At 39.1% G+C, this 11891-nt stretch overlaps 1 long non-coding RNA gene across 2 annotated transcripts; it reads right to left on the reverse strand.

Moving 5' to 3' along the window:
• Window positions 1-475: 475 nt before the first annotated feature.
• LOC122025273 lies at window positions 476-2310 on the reverse strand. 2 transcript variants are annotated; one of them, XR_006123647.1, is made up of 3 exons: window positions 1953-2310; window positions 1804-1871; window positions 476-493 (listed from the first exon to the last, which is right to left on the reverse strand). It is a non-coding gene; the product is annotated as an uncharacterized LOC122025273 (long non-coding RNA). The 2 variants fall into 2 exon arrangements; XR_006123648.1 differs by having other exon boundaries at window positions 477-493; window positions 1944-2310.
• Between the last annotated feature and the right edge of the window lie 9581 nt (window positions 2311-11891).

Genomic DNA, 11891 nt, shown 5'->3' on the forward strand with positions numbered 1-11891 from the left:
TTGTCACGCCCCAGAGGAGTCCCTGTCCGAGAAAATTTCGGCAGCATCTCCCCTGTACGGTGGACAATCTGAAACTTTTCTACATCTCACAAATACCTCAGCCACAGGCGGCTGGAATAATAACAATAAAATAAAACATCACCACGCAGTTATATATAATCTATTCAGCCTCTGGCTGTCACAACCACGCAGTTAAGATAATTAAATAGTAAAATAATACTCTGACTCGAAATCCACCCTACTCCACTACACTCGTAAAACTCAAATCCGACGAACTCACCTCTTCTGCCGTCCAGGCAGGCATGTAGTAGAATAAAAACCAAATCCAAATCCATCGATATAATAAAATCTATATCATGTCCATAAGCAAATAAATCCAGAACATAACAAGTGCAAACAGTCTAGAACAGAAAAGGAAACCAAACGAAAAACCAATCACATCCTCGAGGTCTGTAGGGACCAGCAACTGGAACTCTCTCCTGACAGCATCAACCTGAAAATATCAACAATGGAGGCGGGGTGAGTCCAACACTCAGCAAGTACAATTGATATGCAAAGTAAAGAAATAACACCTAGCACTAATCATGCGTACAGTCTCCTGATAAAGATAAAGGTAACTACAAACCGAAGAAGACAGGAGAGAATCTGTACTAACCAGGACCCGGTAAAAGGACAAACAGTCCGAAAGGTATAGAAGACCTGTATGCATGTCAATCAAGGTATCCAAGCAATGTGCAGCATATAAGTGCAACAAACACAAACACAAACAATAAATGCATCATGCATATGATGCCAATGTCATGGTCACCCCTGCCAGCCGACTCACAACAACAGTGGGACCGAGTGGGTAGGGCTGTGACAACCGTGCACTCAGCAACACTACTCCTGATGAGTGATCGAGTGGACGGGATGCTGTCGGAGTACATACGTACTCCTACCCCAAATCATAAATGGGGGAGCGCAATGCTCTCAACTCCCGGTATGACGGGGAGGAATCTCTAACGTGCTACACTGCGTCACACTACCGAGCGGATCAACGGAGCAGGAAGAGTCAAACCGACGTGCTACCACGTATCTCGCTACCCATGAGCGTCACAACGGAGCAGCGATGAAACTGGCAATGTGCTCGACAATAATGGAGCAATCTATCGCACAGCATGCGATCATGCAAATGGTGCATGTCACTAAGCATGGTAATATACTAATCCAACCTCTGGACATATCATAATGTGCACCAAAGCGAATGAATCATATCAAGATATACTGATCAATAAGGTATCAAACCTAGGTCCTGAACATGTGAAACGTGGTTATATCACTACCCATGAGCATGATAGATCAGGTACAAGACCAATACGAGATGCAATCAAACAATCAATCAAACAGGTAACATGTATTGGGCAGTGATTAACCGAAATAAATAGGAAACACAATTAATGCAACATATTATTTTCATTACTAAGCATATCAAAGACAATAAGTCAAAAGTACCCGCCTCCAATAGGAAATGTCAAATCTGGTCCGAACACGACGTCGAGATACTCGTCTCGCGTCAAGGTCCTGTGATACCAACAGAGATATATTTTATTTAGCTAAAATTCCAATATAAATAGCTAAATAAAAAGCTCTGACACTAAATTAGGGTAAAACCCTAATCACATATCCTCAATTTACCTTTTTAAATCTAATAGTTAATTAGGGTTAGCAACTAAATCCCCAATCAACCCATTAGATTAAATCCAAACCTAATTCCCTTACCACATAAACATCTAACTACAAAACGCATCAAATTCCTACCCTTACCTAAATTCACAGCCTTGATTGTTGATCCACACACACGATTTGTTGTTGCCAGCAAAGGTATATTGCTGCTGTAAACAAATAAAACACCAATGTAATCAATTAACCCACTAACATAAGAATTTGCAAACACAGAACCCTACCTGCCTTACCCAAATCTTCTTCCTCTCTGTCAATAGGCTATAGAAATCTGTTGATGCTCGAAATCTTGTGGCCGACGACAATACAGAGGGAAGAAGGCTTGTTTACTGACACTAGGCAGAGGAACAAATTGGCTACCGAATCTGGGCAATTGGAGTAGGGGTATGCACTGCTCCGTCCGGCCTCAAGTGATGGCATCGCCTGGTGCGGCTCGGGAAGGAAGAGTCGGCCGGAGAACTAGGGCTCGACGGCGGCCCGGCGCTAGGGCAAAGAGGTGCGTCGTCGGCACCTAGGGCAAGAAATCGCTCGGCTCCTGCTCGGTGTCAGCAATGCTCGGGCACAAGGGAAACACCGGGGTCGCGATCGGGAACCGAGAATTGGCGGCTCGGTTGCTGGCGGCTAGGGCACAGAATCAGTGAGGAAGAAAAGGAAGTGGGTGGCGGCGAGGAAGAAAGGCTCGGCTTCACCGAGAAGAGGAGAAGATAAAGAGAGGAACCGCCGTGGCCGGCGGTTAGGGCACCGAAGGAGAAGGCACGCGGCGGCGTCGGGGAGAAGAAGGAAGGGTGCGGGAATGAGAAGAAACAAAAAAAAAAGAAAATAAGAAAATAAATAAGAAAAGGAAAAAGAGATAAATAAATAAATCTTTTCCTCTCTTAAATGGGTAGCCCAAACAGGCTTTCTCGAGGCCCCGTTTTTATCCCCGTGCACTCGTCCATACGAGCTCCGAAAAATTCCCGAAAAATGTCCAAAAATTCCGGAAAATTCCCTTATTAAAAATTATCATTTTTCCGGTATTTTACATTCTCCCCCACTAATAAAAATTTGGTATAACTAGTAATACGGTAGAAGAGGAATACGGTAGAAGATCAAGAGGTCTTTCTAAAAGGTATAACTAGTAATTTTTCTTTCCGCATCATACTAGTTATTTTTGGAAATAATACCAAATACAAGAGGCTTACGATTCTAGGATTTCAAATATGTTTTTCGATGTTGTGTTTTTTTTGTTTTTTCTTTTCCTTGTGATTTGATTGTTCCTTTCGGTTAACCTAAAGTTATTTTAGGAAATTAAATATTAGCTTTCCATAAAAGGTTTTGTCTAGTCGGTGGTGGTTGCTCCCATATCCAAGAAGGCCATGTGCCTTGCCACGTCAGTACTGGGAACCAATTATGAAAATTAATATTTAATGGAATTAATAACTTAAGGTGACTTGGGTCGAACGTGTTAAGTTCCGCAGGAGATCCAAGTCAAAACCTAAAAGAACAAATAGATTAAGTTTTGGATCAAACGTGTTAAGTTCCGCAGGCGATCCAAAATTTAATTTAAAAGAACACATGGTAGCTAGGAAAAGGTTCAGACCTTTGTACAAAATTTTTGTACAGTGGAACCTCTAGGTTTTCCAAGTAGCAACCAACAATTGGTATCAGAGCTAGGGGTTTGCCTCTGTGTATTTGGTATTAGTTTAATTATGCACATGTCATACATAACTTAGGCAGGTTAATAGTAGGATGTGCTAACTTTGTGGATGCAGGATCCAACTATTATGGCTTATAGTTTTTTATGTGTGTGATTTGACCCTTGGATATGTCAAGGGCAATTTATATGTGTGTGCATGATTGTATTATAAAATACAACAGGAGCTGTATTTAGTTTTTATTAGGATTTTATTTTTGATCTAGTTACATGTACATTCCTTTTATGGAATATAGGATCGATGGATGTAAATTTTTATTTTATGTTCGATCTAGTTTACATGTACATTCCTTCGAGGAATATAGGATCAAAATTGTAAAATTCTATTTATGTCGCGGATCGAATCTTGCAAAGCGTGGAACCTTCTGAGGACCAGAGGCGCAGCGGAACAAGGAGCAAGATGGATGCGACAGCTAGACCCGGTGGTGGTGGCCAAATATGGCAGCAGCTTGGGATGACAACACACGGAGAACAACCATAGATAAAAGTCATAATAGTTGAAAATTAGATTTTCTATTTATTGCTTTTATATTGTGCTGTGTGTGTATGTTAGTATACATGTCTAAGTAGGCTAGCATAGTTAAAATTCCTCATTTATAAATAACTAAGTGGGAGAGGGATTTTAAATAAATTCCACGGTCTCCATTACTGGTTTGTAAGTGATGCAAACAAGCTTGCGCGTTGGCTCTGAGTGCCTTCCTCCATATCGGATGAGCTTGTTTGTGGATCACTAGAACAAACTTCCAGTTTGGATGACTATAGGAAGTTAATTAAGAGCGTGTGATCTTCCCCATCGGAAGGGGCACAATCTTATTAATGGACTTAGTGTCAAGTAGTGGTATACACTTAGGCACGTCTAATAGTATCCTCCCCATCGGAGTCACTGCTATTATTCGTGTGACCAAAGGATACCAACTATTAATTTTATTTGTCAAAAAGTTAGGTTGACAAGATAGTAAAATTAATGGGTTAAACCCTCCTTTTACAAATGCTGAATTTGTATACGTCCACACTATCGTGGCATACAACATTCGCGGTGTTTTAAGGTGTTGGTTAATTTAAAATAGTATTATTTGAGGAATCAATATTATTCTAAATTTAGAGTTCTGACCAAAAGTTATTTGTGATTCTTAGGATGACTTTCAACCCACTGTCTATCATACTACAACAGAATAGACTTACTGGTCCTAACTATATAGATTGGAAAAGGAACCTGGACATTGTTCTTACTACTGAAAGCTATAAGTTTGTACTGACTGAACCTTGTCCTGATACACTCACTGGGGAATCTACCCAAGAGGAGATTGAATATCATAGGAAATGGGTAAAAGCAGATGAGATGGCGCGGTGTTATATTTTGGCTTCAATGTCAAATGTATTGCAACATCAGCATCAAGATTTACCAACAGCCTATGATATTATGAACATTCTCAAGGAACTCTTTGGTCATCAGGATCGGGCTTCTAGGCAAGAAGCCATGAGAAAGATAATGACAGCCACCATGCAAGAGGGTACTCCTGTGAGGGATCATATCCTAAAGATGATGGCTTATCTGAACGAAATACAGATCCTTGGAGGAGAAATTGATGGGGAAACCCAGATCGATATGATCCTCCAAACACTACCTAGAAGTTTTGAGCAATTCCGCCTGAATTACAATATGAACAAAAGGGTATATTCATTGGCGGAACTACTGACAGAACTTCAGGCAGCAGAAGGTTTGTTTCATCACAATTCTCATATTCACTATGCTGAAAATGGTTCTACTTCTAAACCGAAAGGAAAGAAGAAGAAGAAACAAGTTGGTTCAGCAAAGAAAGTGAATAAATCTCAGAGTACAGGACCTAAAGCTGGAATGAAGAAGCCGAAGGGCAAGTGCTTCATCTGCAAGCAGTCAGGGCATTGGAAGGCGGATTGTCCTCGTAGGAATCAGAACAACAAAGGTATATCTCATGCTCTAGTTGTTGAAACATGTTTAGCGGTGTTATCTACCAGCACCTGGTGTGTAGATACGGGAGCCACTGATCATGTCTGCAATTCCTTGCAGGGGTTCCAGGAAACCCGACGACTATCTGAAGGAGAAATTACCGTCTACATGGGCAATGCTACTAAGGTGTCGGCTGTTGCAGTGGGAGATGTCTACTTATCTTTTAATAGAAATAGAAATTTGGTTTTAAGAAATTGTCTTTATGTACCCAGTTTTAGAAAGAATTTAAATTCAGTTTCTAAACTGTTTTTGGATGGATATTCAGTTTCATTTAGTAACGATGTAGTTATTAAGAGAAATAAAGTGATTATCTGTTCTGGTGCATTAGTTGGCAATTTGTATACTTTAAATCCAATTTCTCCCACAAAGTAAAACATGGAAATTTATAATTCATCTTCTAACTCTAATAAGAGAAAGGAACCTTTGGAAATGAGCCAAGCATATCTTTGGCATCTAAGGCTTGGTCATATTAACTTAAGTAGGATTCCGAGGCTTATGGCCGATGGACTTTTGAGTTCATTAGAGTTGAAAAATTTTCCAACTTGTGAATCTTGCTTGGAAGGTAAAATGACCAAGAGGTCTTTCAAAGCCAAGGGGTATAGAGCCAAAGAAGTGTTAGAATTGGTTCATTCTGATTTGTGTGGTCCTATGTCTGTCCAGGCAAGAGGAGGTTTTGAATATTTTATCTCTTTTATAGACGATTATTCAAGATACGGATACATTTACCTAATGCGCCGCAAGTCCGAGTGCTTTGATAAGTTCAAAGAGTACAAGGCTGATGTGGAGAAACGACTAGGTAAAAGTATCAAGACACTACGGTCTGATCGTGGTGGCGAATACCTCTTAGGAGAGTTTAGGAATTACTTATTAGAGGCCGGGATTCAATCCCAACTGTCCGCACCTGGTACACCCCAACAGAATGGTGTGGCAGAACGAAGGAATAGGACTCTTATGGAGATGGTTAGATCGATGATGAGTTATTCAGAATTACCAAATTCGTTTTGGGGATATGCACTGGAAACAGCAGTGTACATTCTGAACTTAGTACCTTCTAAATCAGTTTCTTCTACTCCCACAGAATTGTGGAATGGGCGAAAGCCCAGTTTAAGACATATTCGGATTTGGGGTAGTCCAGCACATGTGCTGAAACCAGATGCTGATAAGTTAGAATCTCGTACAGAAGTTCGCGTGTTTGTAGGGTATCCCAAAGGAACGAAAGGTGGTTTATTTTATAGTCCTAAAGACCAGAAGGTCATTGTGAGCACCAATGCCCAGTTTTTAGAAGAAGACTATATAATAGATCACAAGCCCAGTAGCAAAGTTGTTTTAGAAGAACTTAGAAAGGACACGTCTACTTCAGTACCAACGGTACAAGATGAAGTACCACAAGAGACTGCAACACGTGTCACACATGATACACAACCACAGACAGTGCCTCGTCGTAGTGGGAGGGTTGTAAGGCAGCCTGAAAGATTCATGTTTTTGGGAGAGTCTTCGGACTTGATCCCGGGTAAACATGAGCCTGATCCACGAATATATGACGAAGCACTCCAAGATATAGATGCAGCATCTTGGCAAAAGGCAATGAATTCTGAAATAGAGTCTATGTACTCTAATAAGGTCTGGGAGATTATAGAACCACCTGATGGTGTAAAAGCCGTTGGATGCAAGTGGATCTACAAAAGGAAAAGAGGGATAGACGGGAAGGTAGAAACTTTCAAATCTAGGCTTGTTGCGAAAGGGTACACTCAGAAAGAGGGAATCGATTATGAGGAAACCTTTTCACCGGTAGTCATGCTTAAGTCTATCCGGATACTCTTATCTATTGCTGCTTATATGGATTATGAGATTTGGCAAATGGATGTCAAGACAGCTTTCCTTAATGGAAGTCTTGAAGAGAACATCCATATGAAGCAACCAGAAGGATATATTGAAAAAGGCAAAGAGCATCTAGTTTGCAAGCTCAATCGGTCCATTTATGGACTAAAGCAAGCTTCAAGGTCTTGGAACATCCGGTTTAATGAAGTAATCCAATCATATGGATTTATTCAGTGTCTGGATGAGTCTTGTGTATACAAGAAGTGTAACGGAAACGTGGTGGTATTTCTTGTACTATACGTAGATGATATTTTGTTAATTGGCAACAATGTCAAGGTATTATCAGACGTAAGGGTATGGTTATCCAAATAATTTGATATGAAGAACTTAGGAGATTGTGCACACATTCTTGGGATCAAAGTTATAAGGGATCGTAAGAAAAGAATATTGTGTCTGTCCCAAGCTTCATATATAGATACAATCCTTGCTCGTTTTAGCATGCAAGATTCCAAGAAAGGTTTCTTACCTTTTAGGTATGGAGTAGCTCTATCTAAAGAGATGTCTCCGAAGACATCAAAGGAGATAGAGGACATGAAAGCAGTTCCTTATGCTTCGGCTGTAGGAAGCTTAATGTATGCAATGCTATGTACGAGACCTGATATCTATTTTATCGTGGGCATGGTTAGCAGATATCAGAGTAACCCTGGACAAGGACATTGGACTGCGGTAAAGCATATATTAAAGTACCTGAGAATGACTAGAGATTATATGCTAGTTTACCAAGCAGACGATTTGCTCCCTGTGGGTTACACGGATTCAGATAGGGACAACAGTAAGTCTACATCAGGCTATGTGTTTACTTTAGGAGGTGGAGCCATTGCATGGAGGAGTGTTAAGAAGAAATGCGTTTCAGACTCAACCATGGAAGCTGAGTATGTAGCAGCCTCTGAGGCAGCTAAAGAAGCAGTATGGCTCAGGAACTTTTTAATGGACTTAGATGTGATTCCTGGTTTACCCAAAATCATCACAATTTATTGTGATAATAACGGTGCAGTTGCAAACTCGAAGGAACCACGAGCCCATAAGGCAAGTAAACATATAGAGCGCAAGTACCACCTGATACGAGATATTGTGAAGCGAGGAGAAGTTGTCATCGCCAAGATTGCATCAGCAGATAACCTGGCAGATCCTTTCACTAAGGCCCTTCCAGCTAAAGCTTTCGATCGGCATGTGGAGAGAATGGGAATCAGATGTATGGCAGAAGATATGGCAGCTTAGTCGTTAGTATAAGTGGGAGATTGTTGGAGTGTATACTGAAAGCCTAAGCTTTTGTAAACATTTATTTTGAATAAAGAATCACATTTGGTCAAATTGTCTACATTTAGTTGTAGTTGTTTAATTAATTTATATTGTAGATAACATAGTATGTGGTGCCACATACAGAAGATGATGTTATTAATACCTTATAAATTATAAACAGTAGCTCATGACCAAAATGGAAAGGAACAAACCATTGGAAGGTCATAGTATAATTAGGAATTAGTTTATCTTGACTATATAATTACACTAGTACACTTAGAGTGTATTGAGTAGGACCATTTGAGGTCGTTTCTTTTATACTGACTTTATAAAGGAACAAATACCTCAGTTATTATGGAAGTGTGTGCTCTTAATCCTAATATAATAACAAGCACATATATTTGATATTTATTTCTTTAATTTATCAATGGGTGAGATTTAGTTCGATGAATCAATAAGCCCGATAAATTGAGAAATGATATCACTTATAGTGTGTGTTGTTGATTATAGAAGGAAACTGTGTCCTAGAGATACTAGGTTGATAATGTCCCCAAGAGGAGCTCATAAGGATTGTCATGTTAAACCCTGCAGGTGGACTTAGTCCGACATGACGATAAGGTTGAGTGGTACTACTCTTGGACTAAGATATTAATTAAATGAATTGTCAGTAACTCACTTAATTAGTGGACATTCGATATCTTAAACACAGGTAGACTAACACATTCATAATAAGAAGGAGCCCAAAAATGTAATTTGGGATTGGTGCGGTAGTTCAATAATAGTTCTCTAGTGGAATGAATTATTATTGATAAAATTAAGTTGTGTGTTCGGGGCGAACACGGGATGCTTAATTTTATCAGGAGACCAAAACCAATTCCTCCTCTTGGTCCCTATCGTAGCCTCTTATTTATAGAGTACTATACCCACCTATACCCACCTTCTATACCCACCTAAAGGGGGTCGGCCAAGCTAGCTTGGAATCAAGCTAGGGCCGGCCTAAGCTTGGTTTATGGGTGGCCGGCCCTAGCTTGAACCCAAGCTAGAGGGGGCCGGCCATAATTAAATTAAAAAGAATTTTAATTTTAATTTTTATTATGTGAAAGATATAATTTATTAAAAAGAATTAAAATTAAAATATCTCTCTTAAAAATATCTACAAAAGATTAAAGAAAGATATTAGATTTCTTTCCTTATTTGTAGATTGGAAAGATATTTTATTTTCTCTTTGAAAATTATTCACATGTTGAAAAATTAAAATTATAGAAATTTCTTTTTATCAACCATGAAGGGATTTTAAAGGGAAATTTTATTTTTTAAAAATTTCCAAAGACAAATAAGGAAGTTTTTATTGTTGATTGAAACTCTCCTAATTTGTCTATTTGAGGTGGCCGGCCATGATTAATTGATTAAGAAATTTTATTTAATTTTTCTTAATTAATTGTTGTCAAGGAAAGTTAAGGAAATTTTATTATAAATAAATTTCCTTATTTGCCAAAACCAAGGAATATAAAAGAAGGGGTAGGGGTGCCTTCATGGGTTACAACTTCTATTGTTCTCTTCCTCTTTTCCTTGGTGTTGTGGCCGGCCATCCTCTCTTTCTCTCTTCCTCTTTGTGGTGGCTGAATTCTTCATCTCCCTTGAAGCTCTTGCGGTGGCCGGAAACTACTTGGAGAAGAAGAAGAAGAAGGAGAGAAAGCTTGCATCCCTTGGAGCTTGGTTGGTGGTTTTCTTCTTCCTTGGTGAAGCTTTCTTGTTTTGGCCGAACCTAGCTAGGAGGAGAAGAAGGTGTTTGGTGGTTTCTCATCTCGGAAGATCGTTGCCCACACAACGTTCGAGGTTAGAAGAGGAATACGGTAGAAGATCAAGAGGTCTTTCTAAAAGGTATAACTAGTAATTTTTCTTTCCGCATCATACTAGTTATTTTTGGAAATAATACCAAATACAAGAGGCTTACGATTCTAGGATTTCGAATATGTTTTTCGATGTTGTGTTTTTTTTATTTTTTCTTTTCCTTGTGATTTGATTGTTCCTTTCGGTTAACCTAAAGTTATTTTAGGAAATTAAATATTAGCTTTCCATAAAAGGTTTTGTCTAGTCGGTGGTGGTTGCTCCCATATCCAAGAAGGCCATGTGCCTCGCCACGTCAGTACTGGGAACCAATTATGAAAATTAATATTTAATGGAATTAATAACTTAAGGTGACTTGGGTCGAACGTGTTAAGTTTCGCAGGAGATCCAAGTCAAAACCTAAAAGAACAAATAGATTAAGTTTTGGATCAAACGTGTTAAGTTCCGCAGGCGATCCAAAATTTAATTTAAAAGAACACATGGTAGCTAGGAAAAGGTTCAGACCTTTGTACAAAATTTTTGTACAGTGAAACCTCTAGGTTTTCCAAGTAGCAACCAAGTTAATCGGGAGACTAAAACCAATTCCTCCTCTCGGTCCCTGGTGTAGCCTCTTAATTATAAAGTGTTATACCCACCCATACCCACCTTCTTACCCGCCTTAAGGTGGCCAGCCAAGCTTAGCTTGGAGCCCAAGCTAGGGTCGGCCAAACTAAGGTTAGATGGGTCAAGTAGGTGGTCGACCCTAGCTTGAACCCAAGCTTAGGTGGTCGGCCACATAAAAAATAAAAGTAGTTTATTTTAAAATCTTTCTTTATGTCGAAGTCATGGTTTTAAAAGAGAGTTTAAAATTTAAATCTTTCCTTTTATAGCTTTCTACATAAGATTAAGAGAAAGGTTTGATATCTTTCCTTATTTGTAATTAAAAGGAAGATTTTAATTTTTTATAAAACTTTCCTTTTTTTGTAACCATCCACAGGTTTTAAAAGAGAGATTTTAATTTATAAAATTTTCCTTTTATAACTAACAAGGGATTTAAAAGAGAAATTTTTTATTAAAATTTCTTACCGGAAACAAATAAGGAAGTTTTAATTTTGTGTTTAAAACTTTCCTTATTTGGAGCACATGTATATGGCCGGCCATAACAAGCTTAAAAGGAAGTTTTAATTTTTTATTTTAAAACTTTCTTTTTTAGTCATTGGCAAGGAATATAAGGAAGTTTTAATTATGTTTAAAATTTTTCTTTTTTTGTCAAGACCAAGGAATATAAAAGAGAAGGAGGGGGTGCCTCACCCCATAGCACATCTTCTATTCTTCTCTTCTAATTCCTTGGTGGTCGGCCCTATTCTTTCTCTTCTCTCCTTTTGTTTTCTCTCTTGGAGGCCGGCGGCATCAATTATGGGAGATCTCTTGGTGGTCGGCTGCTTGAAGGAGAAGAAGAAGAGAAGGAATCTCTCTTGTCTAGCATCCCTTGGAGGTTAGTTGGTGGTCGGATCTTGGAAGCAAAGGAAGAAGCTTGGGTGGATTTCC

Source organism: Zingiber officinale, chromosome 9B (assembly GCF_018446385.1).
Source record: "Zingiber officinale cultivar Zhangliang chromosome 9B, Zo_v1.1, whole genome shotgun sequence".
Taxonomy (NCBI): domain Eukaryota; kingdom Viridiplantae; phylum Streptophyta; class Magnoliopsida; order Zingiberales; family Zingiberaceae; genus Zingiber; species Zingiber officinale.